The 21,994-nt window shown below is 34.4% G+C and overlaps 1 protein-coding gene and 1 pseudogene across 4 annotated transcripts in view; both read left to right on the forward strand.

Moving 5' to 3' along the window:
* The window catches only part of FSTL5 (follistatin like 5), a 786,930-nt gene that overhangs the window by 750,784 nt on the left and 14,152 nt on the right, over positions 1-21,994 (forward strand). The gene's annotated exons all lie outside the window — the stretch shown is intronic.
* LOC111560366 lies at positions 319-447 on the forward strand (annotated as a pseudogene).

The raw sequence follows: 21,994 nt of genomic DNA on the forward strand, positions 1-21,994 counted from the left end.
CAAGTACATACACACTTACTTCCATTTAACATTTCCCCTTGTGTGTGTTTGTTTTGTGGAGAGATTTTGCACAATCTATTGTTTGGTCAGACATATTTCTGAAATTTGTTTTATGGGATGTTTTTTGAGAGATGTTTATTGCTAATGTATAAACAATGGCGTATTGTGTTATAAGACATCAAATCAATTAAATTATATTGATTATAATGTATGTTTTATAATAATTGGGTGGTGCTATGTTCTGGTGCTTTCAATGCTTAAAAATTACTTCTGGTGGAAAACAAGCAAGCTCATTCCTCATTTTTATCATCATCTATGATCGCTTCTAGGCCTTTTGGCTAAGATCAAGTGTAGTATCTGTTCTTATCAGTTTAATACCATCATCTATGAGCTTCCTTCATGGCTGACAGTGTGTTATATACTCTAAAAACATTATTTACACTCACTATAAAATATTACAGGCACAGGCTTTAGAAAGGATACGATATATATTTCAATTTCAAGTATGAGATAGGAACTACTATAATATGGATTTTCATTTCTAATCTATTATATCAGAGTTGATTGCTTGTCTTTTCCAAAATGTTACTTCGTATGTGATAATTAAGTACTCTGTAAAAATATTTAAGTATCTTTAAGATAGTGATTCATTACATTAGATTTTTCAATTTAATTTTACTTTTGAACCCTTGTCCAGTAGTGATATACTTCAATTCAGTTATCTTTTGTTCATTTAGTTCATGAATTATAGAATTGAAATATAATTCTGGGTGTTCTTTAGACTTTTATAATCTTTTTTTCCATGAGATATTGGAAAAATACGATTCTGTAGTCATATAAGATGGTAACTGGGCAATCTATTTTTTTAATCATCAACAAGAGATAAAGGATAATTAAAAGGCAACATATGAGTGATTTTAGATGAAATGCTTTTGTTGAATGGTATATTCATTTTCACCATGAACACATCCAGTACAATAAGCTGCTCATTTATTTGTATGTAACAGTTGTTATTTTCTTGCTGGTACATTGTAAACATAAAAGAAAAAAAATAAGTATAGACTTTGGCCCACTTAGAGATAAATGTAAAAAACTTCAAATGGACAGATGGAGCTCATAGGCAGAAAATCACTTCAGATGCCTCAACGTTATCTTATTTTTATAGACAGCTATTTGAGTTAAATTTCCCTACACCCACAGACTTTTAAAAGCATTTTTCTTCACCCTCCTTGATTTTAATGAAACTCCATTCCCCCTATTGTAGGCTATTTTTGCACACATGCCTTATTCTAAACAGCCTTGATGTGCGTGGGGCTGAGGGAGCGAGTTGTTTGCCTTTGCCATTTTTGCCCACACAGTCATTTATAGACAATTGGTCCTCCATCACCAAGACAAAAAGGCAAGTGCTCCCCTTCAGAAATGTATAATCCCCTTAGGGTGCCTGGGTGGCTCAGCTGATTAAGCGTCCAACTTTTGATTTCATTTCAGCTCAGGTCATGATCTCACGGTTTGTGGGATTGAGCTCCGCATTGGGCTCCATGCTGGCAGTGTGGAGCCTGCCTGGGATTCTCTCTCCCTCTCTCTCTGTCCCTCCATCACTCACACTTGCTGTCTCTATCTCAAAATAAATAAACATTAAAAAAAAAAGAAACTTGAACATAGATTTAAAAACAAAACAAAACAAAACAAAACGTCAGTTGGTACTTTTCTTGCCATGTGACTTCTTGCCATGTGACTTCTTGCCATGTGACTTCTGCGTATATGTGGACTACTCATCCACCATCTCACTTCACGCTTTCACAAGATCAACCAGTGCTATTAATTCTACTCAAAAATATATCCTAATTTGTCTAATTGACCCTGTTACTCATATTGCATTTAGAATCAAACCAATGCTTCAAATAGGACAGTAACATACATTATCTGTAAAAGAAATACCAGAATGTTTTTCATGGCATTAAAGACATTTGTGACCTAGGTTTTTCATTTTTTTTCTTCATCCTCACCATCTGCTACTTCCTAATATTTATCTTGTGTTTCACACAGACTGTTCACAGTGCCTCTACTATTCCAGGCTCTCTTATGCTGCAGGGTCTCCGTGCCTAATCTCATCTGTTGAAGCATTTCAGCCCTTGATAATTGCATTTTCATAGAATTCTATGAAAGTGCATATGACAGTAGAACTCAGTTTTCAAAAATTATTTGTTCACATATTTATCTTCCCCATGAGAGTAAGGTTCCTAGTAACAAACAGAATCATAATCGTTGTACTGTTATCCCTAGCCCACAGCAACTTGTCTGGCACAGGAATGCTCAGTAAGGGAATTATTGAATGTAATTGGTGGAAGCCACTTGCACATATTTCAGAAAGTTTCTTCTGCAATCTTGAAACCAGTTAGGGGAAGGTTTTACTTTCCTCTATCTCTATAAGAGCCGGAATTCTTATTATTCTTAGTAAATGAAATGTCCCAATTTTTTGATGGACGTAATCCGACCCTTGAAGATAAACATAGGCATAGGTGGAAGATTCTGATACAGAAATCATTAACTCATGTGTTTCAACCAAGTTCTTCATAACTGAGTGAAATAGCTTAGTATATAAACATTGTTTAATTCATTATGGTAAGTGCTATCACAGAGGTAATGCCAACACGTTTCTATTAGAAGTGAAGGACACAACCATTTTGGTCCAGTCAGACAAGTGGCAGTAGCAGTGATGTGTACAGTCAGTTTTAAAGAAATAAAGAAGGCAAAGCTTGTAACGTGAAAACGCTAGCAGAGTTTGCACAGAAATTTGAACATCAGCTCACCCCTTAAGTAAACACTGAGGAATGCTTAGTTTCTTACATCAGGCAAGTGGGCCGTCAATAGCCAAAATCCCCCAAAGAGTTGGAAGAATCTAGGAGGGTATATAAATCCCTTGAGAGTCAATGGAAGAAACAAAAGAAGGGACTTTTCTAGATCTTCATTCTCTCTTCAGGGTTATCATCAACAGTTCTCTTATGGGGACTAGTGGGCTGATAAAATTGTTCCTCCAACTGAGAGCCGTCTGTTGTATCTTCTGCATGAAGTGCTGACCAATACAGACATGTTCTTAAATCTTTGACTTCATTAAAAAATAAGTCTTTTTTTGCTTATGTCTGTTGGAGAATTTCTATTAATCAATCTAAGACAACTACAACAAGTTCCATGGCTAGTCATACTAAACAAGGGGAGAAACATGAGGACTTATTACAGATAGAGGAAAATCATGTAAATTAAAAAAAAATTAAAAATGGCATGCTAACTTTTATAATCAGAAAATAAAGTGCACTTAAAAAACTATTTTGATTCATTTGGGGAAGTCCAATTGTTTCTGAATTGTAGAAGCATAAAGTGTTGCATTCATTGACCAACATGAGTAGGTTTTTTGAGAGTTGCCAAGGAACAGTCTAGTTTTGACACTTTACCATGAGGGCTGACCTTCTGGTTTAATAAAAATTTATTGCTTCTATTGAAGTTTTGTCACCTTCACAATATGGCTTATTATAACTGGGTGTTATTTTTACATATCACTTATATGCACATGTCTTATTCTGGGTCTTTTGTAAGGCAGACACTAAGCAGAAATTTATTAGGAGGAACACCTGTGAAAACAAATGGGGAGGGAGACAGGCAAGGCTGGGGGTGTTACCTGACCCTGTGCATGTCAGACCCTGAGTGAAGAACAATGAAAAGAAAAGGAAGTCAGTTTGGATGAAACATCCTAGACTGCCAGAGATCTGGAAGATTTAATAGTGCTCTCGGAAGTCATAGAGCCAAAATCCTCATTCAGAGAAGCCTCGCCTCTAGAAGGAATGGGTCTGCTTTACTATCAGTACTGGACTGGAGCACTGGCTCAGAGCAGCCTGTTGAAAACATGGTCAGGTCACAAATGCGTCTATAGATTTCAAAGCACAGCAGCCAAGACCCTCAGTCAATTAGGGTCCCCACAGGAGAAGAACAGATGATCTTATTTTCATGGCTGACACAGCATGTAACGTGGATCCTACAGAAATCAATAGTCAGCAAGAGTTTAGTAAAATTAATTGAATTAAGTTAAATTACAAGTAACAATAAAAATGAGGGCGATATTTTCCTAAGGAAGCATATTGAGATCTAGGCAAAAATTTAAAGTTAACTTCTACTCTAGAGTATTTAGTTTCCAAGTTGGGAGTTTTGTAATTTTTAGCCAATCTTTATTTTATATGTTTACAATGCCTGCATATTAGTGATGTTTGGTTTTCTACAGTAGATAATGCATTGTTTATATTTTAATCTGAACAATAGATTTAGATCTTTAAATCTATTGTCTGAATCTTTGACATAATTTATACTTAACATGATATTTGGTAGAGAATACAAGTCCTTTCAAAAACCACCTTTGGAAGGGGCACCTGGGTAACTCAGTTAAACTTCTGACTTCAGTTTAGGTCAGGAACTCACAGTTCATGGGTTCAAGCCCTGTGTCAGGCTCTGTGCCAATAGCTCAGAGCCTGGAGCCTGCTTCAGGTTCTGGCTCCCTCTCTCTCTGCCTTTACCCTGCTCACATTTTGTGTGTGTGTGTGTGTGTGTCTCTCTCTCAAAAATAAATAAACATATAAAAAAATCTTTTGTTGAATTCTCTGAGACAGTTGGCAATCATTTTAAGTGTGGCTAGAGACCATTAGGTAACTAAGTAAATTTTATGTGAAATTATTTTCAAGGTCCTCATAGCTACAGATCAGAGAAAATATGGTTGTTTTAGTCCTCTCAATAAGTAGAATAAAAATTTACCTTCTTCTATTGAAAGATTTGTGCCCTCAAGCTTGGAAAGGGAAAGTGGAATGTGGTAGAAGTGAACTTGGAATAATTCCTGTACTAAAAACACCCACCTTCATACACATACCTACAAGGACTGTCTCTCATTTAAAACTCACATCAAATTGTGTCTGTTATTTTTAAGGATTTTTTCCATATTTTTTTCAGTATCATTCTGTAGCTGCATCTATATCACTCTGTCCATTTCCTGTGTTCTTCAAACTGATTATGATTATAGCTACTGTAGCATTTATCATATTGTACTTTATATCAGAGAGGTTTTTTTTATCTTTGCATTCTAGACATTATATTGCTGGAAGTAAAGTAATAGAATTTTGTTAAACTGTTCACTTACTCACTTATTGCAGTACCTAACAGACAATGTGTTAAATAAATATCATTTGGGTAGAATTTATATATGTACGTATATATACAATTAAAATACACATATATACAGACATGCATACATACAAAATACATATCATAACATACATATAAGTATATATAATATATAACATATATCATATCTATATATGTTAATCAATTTTAGTAAATTTAATATCTGCCTATAGTAAAGAATATGTAGATACAAAAATGTTTATAAATTACACAAAACAAATAATATTGTGCAAATAGTATAGATTGAGATACTACCTAGAAAATGGTAGATTTTGAAAGTATTTGTTTTCTGGAATTTTCTGTTGGTTTACAATCTTCAATCATTCTTAGTTAGTCTTTCCTTCTTTCTATGCACTAATTAAAAAAAAAAAAAAATATATATATATATATATATTTCCCACAGTAGTTTTAAGCTCTACTCATGACCATCTCACTCCTGAGAGAGGAATAGAATTTAAGAACATAAGACCTAATCCAAGATCCTCAGTAAGCGAGCTGTGTGACTTCAGGTATATCCTTTAATCTCACTGGGCTTCGAGATTTTCATCTGTAAAATGAAGGGATTGAACCAGATCATCTCTAAAGTCTCTCCAGTTCCAAAGCAAACGCCAAGGTCTTAAGATTGTCTCAGACCAGAACATCTGGCTTTCTGCTTTTTTCTCTCTAATGCCTTGTGGTAGTATATAAGAATTACAAAATATTAATCATTCTCCCAAAGGAGGCCAACAGTCTTTGGAATATGAATTTCCTGGGCAATTAATACCTGTTAAAATACAATACATAATTATTCAAAGATCTATGACATCTATAACACAGACAAGCTCGCTGTATTGTCAAATATAGCCTGAACTACAGATAAATCCTTGCTAGGCTCAACGTATTCTTGTGGCATTGTACAGGAAGAAGACACATCCCCAGAATCTTTGGATTGGTATTTGACATACTTTGATGCAACTAATATCTAAATAAGGAAAATTTGAACATTAAGTCAAGATACCAACATTTTATGAAATATAAATGATTTTCTTTCCTAGCTAGTTTCTTTCTCACTTTAGTGTCTGCCTCTAAAAAAATTTCCAACATTATATAACCTTTTCTTTTCCTTTTAAAATTTGTAAAATTGAAGCTCATGTGCAGAGTGCATATCTGCAAAGATTCAAAGTCATGTTCTGCCATTTTCTGACTTAAACTTCCAGTCTTCACACTTAGAGACTATACATTTACAAAATCTTATTAGCATACTGAGTCCTAGAGAAAACAGGAAAGAGAAAGGATTTCCTTTATATGCATATATAAATATATAATACATATATTATATAAGTATACATAGTCATATATATATAGTCATATATGTGTGTGTATATATATATATACACACACACACACACACACACACACGAATAAAGATAGAATGGGAAAAACACAAAAGAAAACCAATAAACGTGTTTAAAAATGTAGATAAAGGGGAAAAAAAGGTATAAGCTTTTCTTCAAATGAAAATGCAAGTCTTCTGCAGAAACTACTTAGGAAATTTTCTCCCTGCCACGCAAAAATTAAAACCTTAAGCAGGGTAGACTATTTGCCTTGAAGACACTATATCATTTACTGTCATCCCCTATATCCCAGTAAACATCCAGGAAATGTTTTCATTAAATCAACACCCTATTTCCAATGATAAAATAATTAGATTAAAGTTACCTTAAGAATTATTCTTACTACATGGATAATCTGGGCAATCTTTCAACATCAGTAAAGCTTTATCTCCTCTCTATCCTCCAACTGATGATAAACCATATAAAATACTAGAAAGGTCAAACCCTGTCCACTGCCTCAGGTCACTTTCAAGTTGACTTTGGTTCAGCTGCTGATGTGTCCATGCTCAGGACTAAGGCATCATATCTGGAGAAGAGAGTATTTTCATATTGACCTATACCTGTCCATTTATACGAATGATAGGATTCTCATTTTACTAACGTCTTAGTCTTGGTAAATTCAATCTAATAGTGAATGAAAAATAATCTAGAGAAGATACTACTTCTTCAAAAACAGTAGACATAAAAATAAATATATAAGGCCAATGAAAGCAATTAAGAGAGTTATTTACATTATGAAAAGACTCAGTTAATTGTTTCTTAAGGTAGAATTTTTTTAAAGCTCTTTTTTTTTCTTTTATGTTTATTTTTGAGAGAGACACAGAACATAAATATGGGAGGGGCAGAAAAGAGAGAAGGAATCACCGAATCCGAAGCAGGCTTCAGGATCCAAGCTGTTAGCACAGAGCCTGACAAGGGGTTTGAACTCACGAACCATGAGATCATGACCTGAGCCGAAGTCAGATACTAAACCGACTGAGCCACCCAGTTGCCCCTTAGGGTAGAATTTCTGAGATAAATCATGACATATTTTACCAGAAATGATTCTTTACATCATTTGTCAGGATACTTTCAGGAAGTACTTAATGAAAGAACATAGTATTTTATTTCATACTGAATTTAAAGCTAAACACTGTTTATTTATTTTTTTACTAGCCAAGACATGATCTTGGAAAGAACTTTCCTTATGAGGGAAGTGGTGATTGCCCCATATGCCTTTGAAATCTGTTTCGTGTAAAGAAATGGAGTTTTGAGTCTCATCAATTTTTAAACACAAAGAAGTACTTGACATACTGTAGTGAAAAAAAGTTATAGTCCCTCATTATTAATTCACAGATCAGCTGTTCAAGCAAAATTGTTTCTGAATTTATAGCAAACTAAAAGGAGCATAAAAATTATTTCTTCCTTGTGGTCTCCATAAACAGCTTTAACAGGGACTAGGTAATAAGTGCAATATAAATGCCTTTCCAAATAGATAAGCGAAGCTGTGATTGGATTGTAATATGCTGTAAATGTGTTTTCAGGCCATAGGTCCTTTCCAAGGCAACACTCTGGCCTCTTTCATACTCTCTTTTTCTAAAAAAGAAATGTGTCGCATTATGGTTGATTTATTTTTTTTAAAATAAAATACCTTCCCCAGGGCACTTTGAAGACTAGCATTTAGGCATCCTGTAAGGAATATTCAAATCCTTTCTTTTTTTTTTTTTTTTTTTTTTTTTGGTGATGACACAGTCAGTCAGAGGAAGTCAAGGACAGGCAATATAGGCAGTCCTAAGACCCAGTCCAGATGCTCAAATGCCTTCAGCTATGCTGGACATCCACACTTTTACCTCAGCCCCTGGGATCCCTAGCTTCACTTTCTGTGGGATAATTCTAAACCCAAGTAATTTCTGGATTAGTCCAGGCAATCTAAACAAGAAAATTGGTTCTGGACTCCTAATAAAATTCTCATTAGCTCAGCAGGAAAAACTAGTTTTCCTGTTCAGAAACCTCATGCATCTCATTAGACCAGCAATCATAGTAATAGTAGAGCCTCTTCATTATTTTGTGCCAGGCAGTCTATTAAGTACTTTACGTATAACATTTACAGTGTTCTCAATAACCCTTCAAACGAGGGATTTATAGACATTAACAGAGAATGAAATGTGGAAATCATATAATGCTAACCAAAGAACAGCCTGCTGGAGGCTGAGCAGAGCCTTACTAAATGATTCTTAGATTTGATAGCAGAATTCAGGAGTTAGACTCTAATTTCAAGGCCTGGAGACTAATACTTTTTTTTTTTTACATTTATTTATTTTTGAGCGACAGAAAGAGACAGAGAGTAAGCAGGGGAGAGGCAGAGAGTGGGAGACACAGAATCAGATGCAGTCTCAGGCTCTGAGCTGTCAGCACAGAGCCTGACGTGGGGCTCGACCCCACGAACAGTGAGATCATGACCTGAGCCGAAGTCGGATGCTTAACCGACTGAGCCACCCAGATGCCCCGAGGAGACTAATACTTTGAAGTAGGCAGGGGTGACCAGAATCTCAGCACGACCTCTAGCCCACTAAAATACATAAAAGGTCAAATAAGACATTAGAATGTAAACTGATTGATAATAAGCAGGGTATGCTTCTGAAAAGATGATATGGATTGAAAAAAAAAGTGAGAGAACAATCAAACCAAGTATTTAAGGTAGAGGCAGCTGGGTGCAAACATACTGAATAGAAATCTTTGGGCATATTTGAGGAGCAGCTTGGAAACCTCTGCAGTTCCGGTGGTAGGAGATGAGTTTGAATAAGTAGAGCCATTGGCATATTACTCTGAGTGTGATAAAAGCCATTAAAAGTTTTGATCAGAGATGAGATGAAATCTGATTTTCACTGGGAAAGTGCACAGTTGTGGAGATTATGTTTTTTTTTTTTTAAACTTTTTTTTTTTTAATTTTTTTTTTAACGTTTATTTATTTTTGGGACAGAGAGAGACAGAGCATGAACGGGCGAGGGGCAGAGAGAGGGAGACACAGAATCGGAAACAGGCTCCAGGCTCTGAGCCATCAGCCCAGAGCCCGACGCGGGGCTCGAACTCACAGACCGCGAGATCGTGACCTGGCTGAAGTCGGACGCTTAACCGACTGCGCCACCCAGGCGCCCCGAGATTATGTTTTAAGAAGACAGGTGTGGAGATCAGTTAAGAAGCTAATGTAGAAGTACAAATCAAAAGGCAGGATCTTCCAGACAGTGAGTCCTCAAGAACATGATACTAAGAACTGATCAGTGTTCAGGAAATCTCTTTCCTTTAAGAGTATTTTCTTTTGTGTTCTCTCTGCTCTTCCCACTGCATTTGTTTTCAACTTCTAGATTTAATGTGTGCTATACAAAAACAGAGGTGTTATAGTTAGAACAATTATTTTTGTTTCATATGGGTAGGTAAACATGTATGATTTAGATGGAAGAAAAGAGGAGGCTGAATAAAAAGCAAAGCTGCCTTAAGTTGTGAAAAACACGTCTGGTACTAGAACAGGAATGTGTCTTTAATGCCATTGGTAACAAGCAGAAACTAGTGTTGTTCAGCCTCTTCTTCTGAGGGATTATGTGTGTACCATAGGTTATTCTGGAAGCTCTACAGGAAGTAGATTGAAATGTGATTGAGAAGAGTATTTGAGAGAAGTTTAGAAAGCCATCACAAGAATAATGCATGACATGATGAGGGTCTCTTTTGTGTAAAGCTCTGGGTTAGAGACTACAAGTGCTGCACTTATGCCAGCCCAGGACTTCCCTCTCCGGGAGCTTAGGAACAGAATGAAATAGATATCTCTGCTTTACACATTTCAGTTGTGTGACACAAGGCAGCTTATACGTGCTGTTTTAGACTGCGTGGCTTATTTTGTTCCCTATACTTGAAATGTGTTTTCCCCCTCCTCCATTTGACCACTGTTTTCCAACATTTATTTTATTTCCTCCAGTAAGACATTCATAATCTCTATCAGTCTGTGTAAATTACCCATTTTCTAATGGAATTTCATGGCTAATTATAACCCTTAATACATTGTATTAAAATAATTTGTGTATTCATTAGTGTCTCTTTTTAAATATTATTGAACAAACATATATGGGAGTAAATATGTGCAAGCCATGATTTTGTGTTACATGAATTAATTCAGCCCTCACAAAACCCTTACACATAGATGTTATTGCTATTCCCATATAGAGGTGATAAAAACAGGTCCCTGATGGCTACACAGTCATTATGTAGTGGGATTTGAAGCTAGAAAGTCTAGTGTCCAGACCCACATTATTAATCCTACACTACACACCCCTAAAGAATAGTGACTGTTCCACAGTCTATGATGTATTTCTAGTACCCAGCAACTTTCTGAATAGGACAACATGAGAAGAGGAGATCAAAAGGTTGGAAAATTATTAAACATATTCGACAAATTATAACTATAAATTAGCTGTAGTATAGAATGTCATTATTGAAAATTAGTAAGAAATGGAGCACACATTATTTTATGAGTGACTTTGATGATAAGAGAGAGAGCGATAAATGTTCACTCAGTTTGCATGACCATTAACAGATGTGGATTTTTTTGGGGGTACCTGGGTGGCTCAGTTGGTTAAGCCTCTGACTTCAGCTCAGGTCATGATCTCACGGTCTGTAAGTTCAAACCCCACATTGGCTCTGTACTGACAGTTCAGAGTCTGGAGCCTGTTTCAGATTCTGTGTCTCCCTCTCTCTGTCCTTTCCCTGATCGATCTCTCTCTCTCTCTCTCTCTCTCTCTCAAACATAAATAAACATTAAAATTTAAAAAAATAATAAAAGAATTCTGGATTTTTGAGCAAAATTTTCTAGAGTGAAAACAAACAAACCAGTTAAATATCTACTAGATATGCTGCTTCAAAATTAGGCTACTGTTGAAGTATAAAGTAGCATTATTTATGTTTGTTAAAATAGACCACATATAAAGAGATGCTGTCCAATGCATAGATTTTAGTATAATGTACTGAATATTGAAGGCAAGCCTGGGGTCCTTTGGGAAATGGGCAATTTACACAGACCAGAAAGGATACCACTGTTGGGTATGATTTTATGTAGAATATTTTTAAATCCTGCAGAAATGAATTGAGAAAAAAAGTGCTGATGAACCCACACTTCTTGTGTGACTAAAGCATGACATAGTGTGAAAACAAGAAATGATTTCAATCATCTTTAAAATAAAATGACCAAATAATGGGGAATAAAATCTTCAGTAGAAACAAACAGAAAAAGCTTGTGTAAAATATATTCTAGTGATTTAAACTTTGTCAGTCGCACCAATAAATTAAAAGAGTTAGATGAAAGATCACTGGCTCTGTCAGTTCTCTAAACCAAATTGTTTATTATAACCAGCCATGACAACTGTACAACACTTAATCATTTGCAGTCATCAGAAGAAAAAAGTGGGATTCAATGACCTTCCTCTCAGATGAACTTTTCACATTTTCTCTTGGAAAAATAATAATGAAATTATGTATCACACTAGATCATTGTGCTTTAGGGAAAATCTCTTGTCATTCCATATTTTAATGTTGATGGATTGGCATTGAAAAACTCATCAATAAATAAAGATATAGAATCAGGCTTAATGTAAGCATAAGCTCATATGCTTGAATGTGCTAAACAGAAATATTTCTCCATATGGCATTTCTAAGTATCCAAGCGCTAAGTTCTCTGAATAGAGAAATGATCTGTGCAGGCCATCCATCACTCACCCACCCATTGTAGACATAAATTAAAGAATAACATCAAAGCAAATTAGCAGCTGTTACTATGAAATGCTAGAGAGTTAACCCCCATAATACAACATGTATCTTCTTGAGTAGGTAGAAGATGATAAATTATTTTAAAGCCAAAATAGCTAAGTGAACCTCGAAAGAAAGTGAGCAGACAAGAAAGCCTGCTGAGGGGGGAAAATAAAATCAGAGCTCTTAGATGTATTTATCTTCCCTTTTCAGGGCAATTATCTAAATTCTAGAAAAGAAACTGCATTATTTGTAATTTTAATATATTTTCTTGATATTCTGCAATTATCATTAATGGTAATAGCTGTAATTACTAAGCTCCTACAATATATCAGACTTTGTACATGTATTTCTCTAATATTCACTGGTTTGCATTGTTAGAATATATAAAAAAAGAGAAGAACCAAAGCTCAAATAAAGTAACTTATTCAAAATGTCTCAATAACAGTACTGAAATTCAGGTAACTCCACAACACCCTATACAAACAATCATGATGAACTTGAATTGGAATATTGTTTAATGTTAAAATTCATACCAGTATTTAAAGGAAGGAAATAATAGGTATGTTATTATTTTCCACATGCAGAAAAAAAAATGTTCAGTTAATATTCTTCTGGGATTGCTGGTATGTTGTTATTATTGTCGTCTTTTCTATTTATTTTTTGAATCCTTTCTTGCTTTTGTTGCTTCCTTTCCTGTAATATTGTTTTTATTTTTGATTTTTTTCTCCTTTTTTGATGAGTTTAACTAATGAATATTAGACAACTATCTAGGTTGTCTCCCTATATAAAATATAAGAGATGAAAAGATTTTTTTAAGTTCATTTATCCTGAGAAAGAAGTGGTGTGGGGAGCGGCAAAGAGAGAGAGAATCCCAAGCAGGCTCCACACTGTCGTTGCAGAGCCCAAGGCAGGGCTCGAACTCATGAACCGTGATATCGTGACCTGAGCTGAAATCAAGAGCCAGTCACCTGACAGAGCCACCTGGGCACCCCAAGGGATGAAAAGATTTAAGATACCTGACTGATATTCCATGATAAGTAAATGACCATTTTGAACTAAATGCTAAAATTACACCAGAGATTCTAGAAGTATGGTGGACTCAGAGAATCTCTAAATGAAAATATTAAAAATGTATTGCTTTTTACTTCCTTCAGGTGAATAACCAAAATCGTATAGATATTTTTGTTTTGCTTTGTTTTTATATCTAATTTTTTTCTATATCTAATTGACTATATCTAATGGCCTTCTGTTGGATGTTTATGTTTTCATTGTTTGTTTCTTTTCTCTGCAACCATTAAGTAAAATTAAGGATGGAACTGAGGATGTGATAAAACTGCTGTTCAATGTGCCCCAAAGCAGGGACAGCATTGTTTAATATCGTCGGTGTTGTCTTGAGTTATACTCAGTCAGCAACTCCTACTCCTCTTTTGCTGTTAGATTTAGTTTAGCCATCAATTAATACTTTGATTTACATTGTTTTCTAATATTTTAGGTGAAACTCGCATAACACAATATTAAACATTTCAAAATGTATCATTCATAGTATTAATATATTCAGAATATCGTGTGACCATCAACTCAAGTTTAAAAATATTCCAGGAGTGCCTGAGTGACTTAGACTAAGTGATGGACTCTTGGTTTCAGTTCAGGTCATGATCTCATGGTTCATGAGTTAAAGCCCTGTATTGGGCTCCATGCTGACAGTGAGGAGCCTGCTTGGGATTCTCTCTCTCCCTCTCTCTCTGCCTCTCTCCCACTTGTTCTCTCAAAATAAATAAATAAACTTAAATATACCAAAGTGTTGTCATCACCTCTAAGGGAGAACCTGTACCCACTAAACAATAAGTTGCCATTATCCTGACTATCATCAGAAATGTTAGCTATACTCAGATCCTTTCAGTAACAGTTCCTTTGTGTTTTTTATCTACTCTTAATTGACTGATTGTTATACAGAGATATAAAAAAGTCACTTTTAAAGATCCTATTATTGATTGAAAAGTAAGAGAATGTCAAATAATTATAATAAATTTAAAATCACTGTAGTAAAATAAGAAAAAAATGTCATTATTGAGCTCTAAGTTAGTTGACATTAATTAAGTGTTCTAAAAAGACAGCAACTAAATTATGGAAAGAGCCTAAATGTCCATCAACTTATGAATGGATAAAGAAGATGTGGTTTATATATACAATGGAATACTACTTGGCAATGAGAAAGAATGAAATCTGGCCATTTGTAGTAACATGGATGGAACTGGAGGGTGTTATGCTAAGTAAAATAAGTCAGAGAAAGACAAATATCATATGTTTCACTTATATGTGAATCTTGAGAAACTTAACAGAAGACCATGGGGGAGAGAAAGGGGAAAAAATAGTTACAGAGAGGGAGGGAGGCAAACCATAAGAGACTCTTAAACACAGAGAACAAATTGAGGGTTGATGGTGGGGGGAGAGAGGGGAAAGTGGGTGATAGGCATTGAGGAGGGCAGTTGTTGGGATGAGCACTGGGTGTTGTATGTAAGCCAATTTGACAATAAATAAATAATAAATAAATAAATAAATAAATAAATAAATAAATAAATAAATAAACAGATACACAAGCAAATAAGTAAATAAATAGACAGCAACCATCTAATTTCCATCCAAGTGAAAAAGCACCAGTTTTCAATTCATTGTTATAAACATTCTAGCTATATGTATGTTGCTTCTGCCCTATATAAGAATTTCATGACTTAAAACACTGATATTCTTAAAACTAACTTATTCTTATAGTGTTCTGGGAAGTAACTAGCATAATCACCATTGTGCAAACATAGATAAAACCAACAAAATTATAGTTTTGGGGCAGGCTTACAACGTAAGTATCAGACACACTTTGGTTTTTCTATTTCTACTTTCTTCCTCATAAAACTTCACTACATGTTTCTCTATAGCAGCATTGTGCCAATTAAAAGAAGTTACCAGGGAAAAGCTGCTAAAGCTAATAAGATTAAAATTTAAAGCAGAACTGATGAAGTAGTTATACAAATTCAACTACTTTTGACTTGTTTGTCTTCATTTCTATAGTATGTATGCCTGGTTCAATCTTTGAAATGAATATGCCTTTTCAGAGATTTGTAATAAATCACATTCATTTTTAAAGTCTGATGTTCAGTCACCAAATTGCCCATAACAGACTTAAAAATGGAAAACCTTCCAAAATTGTTGAAATGAGAGTTAAGACAATTATCAAAGGTGCTCTTTTGAATATAGAATTTGTAAATATATATATATATATATATATATATATATATATATATATGAATTTCAAAGCAGATATTCAAAGACAGTATAGTTTAGAGAAATATAAAAAAAATAATCTGTGACTAACACTGTGGTATGATGTCTTGAGAGGAGAAAACTTTCCTGTTTCCAATTTTTCCATTCCATTGTTTTCTGCTGCATTCTTCTATCTATTAAAATCACAGCTGCGAAAACTTAGTTTGTGGGTTTGGGCCCTACATCGGGGTCTGTGCTGACAGCTCAGAGCCTGGAGCCTGCTGGGGATTCTGTGCCTCCTTCTCTCTCTACCCTTCCCCCACTCACAATCTGTCTCTGTCTCTTAAAAGTAAATAAATGGTAAAAAAAAAAAATAATTTGAAGATAAAATAAAACAAAATTACAGCTGCAAACCATTTTCTTCAAGCAAAATTTTAATTTCATTTTACTATGCAAATTATTTATTAGTATTACAAATCATAACATTTTCCATTGGTCCTCTAATATTCAACTATTATATTCTTATTTATACTATGAATTTATTGTTTCATTATCTTCAGTGCAGGTATTATTTGTATTTACATGTTTTTCATTTAATTTAACATCAAAACATATTCTGGTATTTTCTTTTTTTTTTAATGTTTATTTTTTTTTTTAATTTTTTTCAACGTTTTTTATTTATTTTTGGGACAGAGAGAGACAGAGCATGAACAGGGGAGGGACAGAGAGAGGGAGACACAGAATCGGAAACAGGCTCCAGGCTCTGAGCCATCAGCCCAGAGCCTGACGCGGGGCTCGAACTCACAGACCGCAAGATCGTGACGTGGCTGAAGTCGGACGCTTAACCAACTGCGCCACCCAGGCACCCCTAATGTTTATTTATTTTTGAGAGAGAAAGAGAGACAGAGCATGAGCAGGGGAAGGGAGGAGAGAGGGAGACACAGAATCAGAAACTGGCTCCAGGCTTCAAGCTGTCAACACAGGGCCGGAGGTGGGGCTCAAACTCATGAACCATGAGATCATGACCTGAGTCAAAGCTGGATGCTCAACTGACTGAACCACCCAGGCACCCCTACTCTGGTATTTTCAAAATGTTTTTTCCAGTAAGTCGATCGTTCTTTGCAGATAAGTCTTTACATGGATGAATTTTTACTGAAGCATGAAGCATAGTCTGTACATTTATTTATTTATTTACTTACTTATTTATTTATTTATTTATTTATTTAAATTCCAGTATAATTAACATACTTTGTTATATTAGTTTCAAGTGTACAACATAACGATTCAGCAGTTCCATATATTATTAAGTGGTCATCAAGAGAAGTGTAGTTTTAGTTTCCTTCACCTATTTCACCCATACCCCCCCCCCCCCCCCCGCCAACTCACCATCCTTCTGGTAACCATCTGTTTGTTCTCTGTAGTTAAGAGTCCATTTTTTGGTTTGTCTCTTATTTTTTTCTTTGTTTTGTTTCTTAAATTCCACATATGAGTGAAATATCATATGGTATTATTCTTTCTCTGAATGACTTATTTTGCTTAACATTATACTTTCTAGATCCATCATGTTGTTGCAAATGGCAAGATTTCACTTTCTATTATGCCTGAAGAATATTCCATTATATCTTCCTTATCCATTCATCTATCAATGGACACTGTATTGCTTCCATAGTTTCACTGCTGTATATAATGCTGTAATAAATAAAAGACTGCATATATCCCTTTGAACCAGTGTTTTTATATTCTTTGGGTAAAAACCCACTATTGCAATTACTCGATCATATGGTAGTTCTATTTTTAATTTTTTGAGGAATCTCTACACTCTTGCACAGTGGTTGCACCAGTTTGCATTCCCACCAACAGTGCAGTAAAGGGTTCCTTTACTCCACATCCTCCCCAATACTTGTTTCTTGCATTCTTTATCTGAGCCATTGCAACAGGTGTGAGGTGATATCTCATTGTATTTTAATTTGTATTTCCCTGACGATGACTGATCTTGAACATCTTTTCATGTGTCTGTTGGCTACCTGTATGTCTTCTTTGGAGAGGTGTCTGTTCATTTCTTCTGCCTATTTTTAATTGAATTATTTGTTTTTGATGTTGACTTGTATAAGTTCTTTATGTATTTTGGATACTAACCTTTTCTCAGATATGTCATTTGCAAATATCTTCTCCCATTCAGTAGGCTATCTTTTAGTTTTGTTGGTTATTTCCTTTGCTGCACAGGTTTTTATTTTGATGTAGTTCCAATAGTATATTTTTGCTTTTGTTTTTCTTGTTTCAGGAGACATATCTAGAAAGATGTTGCTATCGCCAATGTCAGAGAAATTACTGCCTGTGCTCTCTTCTAGGATGTTTATGGTTTCATGTCTGATATTTAGGTCCTTAGTGAGTTTTGAGTTTATTTTTGTGTATGGTATAAGAAAGTGATCAAATTTCATTCTTTTACATGTAGCTGTCCAGTTATTCCAACACTATTTGTTGAGGAGACTATCTTTTTCCCATTATATATTCTTTCCTCTTTTTCTTGAAGGTTAATTGACTATATAATTGTGGGTTCACAGTCTGTTCATTTATTTAGCCACTTAGTAAGTGCATATTCAAGATTGAAACATTGAGCAGTTATAATGAGTGCTACCTGGGCTTTTTATCCAGACTTAATACATACTCTTTTATTTCTATCAGCACATAGAAATATATGATATATTTTTTGTTACAAAAGTAGACTATTCTCTTTGAACAAAGATGGCAGACTTTAAAAAATGAGCTAATTCAGTCTCTAAACTTGATCAAAAAGTGAAACTTTGGGTATATTTACCTTCATTGCAAGCATGGGCTTTGTTTAGTTTCTTATTAATGGTTTAATCATATCATCCATACAATATTGTGCTTTTTTGTTATAACTTCACTGAATGAACATTAATCCTAAATTAGTGTTTTATATTTTCAACATGTGTACTCTATTGCATCAAGTGTCTCTATTACCATTGACATATTCATTCATATATGGTCTTTTTGGTTGCTTACATATATTTACTACAATACATAATAATATTATGAGTGTATTTATACATAAAGCTTCATTCCTGTTTATTATTGTTTTCTCCGAATAGTCAACTAGAAAGTGAATTACTACTAAAAAGGGTAGAAATATGTGAAAGATCCTTCATGTTAATTACTAAATATTTTCCACATGCAATTCCACTGTTATTAGCAATATAAGTGCCAATTTCATTGAACACTCTTTACCATTATATATTCCTAATTTGTGAAATGAAAATGATGATTAGAGACTAAAATGTCTCTAATTTTCTTTAGTTGAAAACTTATGTAGCTGCTTGTTTTTTTTATATATTTTGAAATATATATGCAATATTGAAACCATCAAGAAGTTTATATAATAATAAGTACTCCTTTTATAAGCACTCTTAGAACTTTTCTCTTTAGAAGACGAGACATATTGCTGAATAAACTTTCAATCCATTTCTTGAAACAATTACACATAAATGCATTAAAATATCTAGTATTCCTTTAAATCTGGTATGTCTTTAAAAATTAACCATTTTGGGAGAGACCTCTATGTCATTTGTCAATAACCTATCATTTGTATAGCTGCAAGATTTTGTATAGTGTGAGATTTCTTTTTTTGGTTGTTCATAGTGTATTTAAGCATTCCTCTACTGTTTGACATTTAAATTATTTTTAAATTTCTTTATTGCAACCAAAGCTGCAGTGAATATCCTTACGAATGTTACTTTGTGGTCATTTATGAGCATTAATTAAAAGGAGATACTGAGAGATGTTATTGCTTCATTAAAGCAGAGTCATATTTTAATTTTAAAAGGTAACATCAAATCATTCTCCAAAAAGCCTAAATTATCTATGCTTCTAACAGTAAGTGAGAACACCTATTTGATCAGATCTTTACTAATGTTGGATTTATAATGTTTATTTCCTTTTTTATTTTTATTTTTTTAACGTTTATTTATTTTTGAGAGACAGAGAGAAACAAAGCATGAGCAGGGGAAGGGCAGAAACTGAAGCAAGCTCCAGGCTCTGAGCTGTCAGCACAGAACTGATTCCAAAGCGGGGCACGGGGCTCAAACACACAAACTGTGAGATCATGACCTGAGCTGAAGTCGGATGCTTAATGGAAGGATCCACTCAGGCTCCCTGTTTAATTTTTTTTAAGAGAGAGAGAGAGAGAGAGCGAGAGCGCCAGAGGGTAAGGGGCAGAGAACAGAGAACGAGGGAGACAGAATCCCAAGCAGCCTCCGCTTTGTCAGTGAAGACACTGACTCAGGACCCAAACTCAGAAACTGTGAGATCATGACCTGAGCTGATATCAAGAGTTAGGTGCTTAACTGACTGAGCCACCCAGGCACCCCAGAATCAGTGCTCGTTGTAAACACACTTTATTTTTGTTACCAATGGATTGGTGAAAATAAATACCACATTTGGGGGGGGGGGTTAAATTAATTCTCCCTCCCTCACATGAGGAATAGCTATTTGTTTGCTAATTTTTTTAACTTCTTGCTTTTTTGATTTTAGTAATTCATTTTATAGTCAGAATATTGAATTCTTCTTTTATATTTTGCTCATTTTATGGATTGCATTAACCATTGTTCATTTTTAAAATATAATCACCTTTATCAAGCTTCACTTCTAGACTTTAAGAATGTAAGGTTTTTCTTTAAAAGGTATCATCTTCCCCAATATTTAAATTGTTGATGCATTTAATGCTGTTATTATACTGTTGTTTAATACCAATCTTTTAATACTATTTAGTATTAGTGTAATTTTAACTCCTTCACCTATCTAGGTATTATTTTACACAGAAAATGAGTTATATATACATTTTTTCTTATTAGATAGGTGATTATCTCAACATACAATGTAGCCTATATCTTCTCTACAGTTTTAATAAACCATTATTATTATTATTATTATATTTTAACTTTCACATAACACATATGTCTGCTTCTGAAATTTTTATTCTTTCCATCAATATTTTTATGTATTGTTGAAACACCACTAGATTAAGGCCAATTTTGAAATATATGTTTTATTTTATTTTGTTTTTAATTTTTTTAATGCTTATTTATTTTTTTAAGACAGAGAGAGACAGAGCATGAACGGGGGAGGTCAGAGAGAGAGGGAGACACAGAATCCAAAGCAGGCTCCAGGCTCTAAGCTGTCAGCACAGAGCCCGACGCAGGACTCGAACTCACGGACCCTGAGATCATGATCTGAGCCAAAGTCGGACACTTAACCGACTGAGCCACCCAGGCGTCCCAGAAATATATATTTTAAAAATAAAAGGAAAGTACTAGCCACTGCAATGATCAAAATGAAGACTTAATTTGGTTAGAAAAGAGGAGGTAAAATTATTCATCTCTAAAAATGATATGACTGAATATAAATAACAGTAGAATATAGGCTGGAGACCTAAAATAAAGTAATTCAAAATGTTAAGGGGCACAAAATTAATATCAGAAATTAATAACTTTATGCATATGAACAAAACCAATCAGGAGATATAATGGAAAAAAGAATCTATTATTATTAGCAAGTAAAAGGTAAAATATCTATGAATATAACCAAGAAAAAATTAATTTTTTTTGATACAGCAATTAAAAATGAATCAAATTAAAAAATAAATCAAATAAATAGAAATACATATCATATTATTTTAAAAATGTTAAAACTCAGTTACTATGTAAATTAATAAACACCTCATATATCAACATTTTAAAGTTTTTAGTTTATTTTTTTATTTTGAGAGACAGAGAAAGAGAGATAGTGTGTGGGGAGAAGGGGGGAGGAAAAGGGTAGGGAAGGAAGGGCAAAGAGAGAATCCCAAGCAGGCCACTCTGTCAGCATACAGACAGAGGTGGGGCTCCAACTCAAGAGAATCCTCAGATCATGACCTGAGCTGAAGTCAGAAGTTAGATGCTTAACCCCCAGAGCTCCCCAGGTGCCTCATCAGATGAAAGTTCTAATCATGTTCTAACCTGATAAACTGAAAAGTTTAAGTAACATCACACACACTCAGGCACACAAACACAGATACACACACACACAGACACATACACACGCACTCACTCAAATAGCCAATAAGTTTTGAGAAAGAAAATTGTTAGATTCATTCTCCTGGATATTTATACATATTATATAGGCTCAATGAATAAAATAGTGCAAAAAGCATGAGGAAAGAGAAAGACTGCTGAAAGAAACAGAACATTCATAGACAAAATGCATGTAGGCCAACAAGTGACACTCCAAATCAATGGGAAATGATGGACTATTCAATAAAATAATGCTAATAGGTAACTATCTTAAGAATAAAAAAAAATGAGGGGGGCCTCAGTCAGTTCGGCTCA

This window comes from Felis catus, chromosome B1 (genome assembly GCF_018350175.1).
Source record: "Felis catus isolate Fca126 chromosome B1, F.catus_Fca126_mat1.0, whole genome shotgun sequence".
NCBI classification, from domain to species: domain Eukaryota; kingdom Metazoa; phylum Chordata; class Mammalia; order Carnivora; family Felidae; genus Felis; species Felis catus.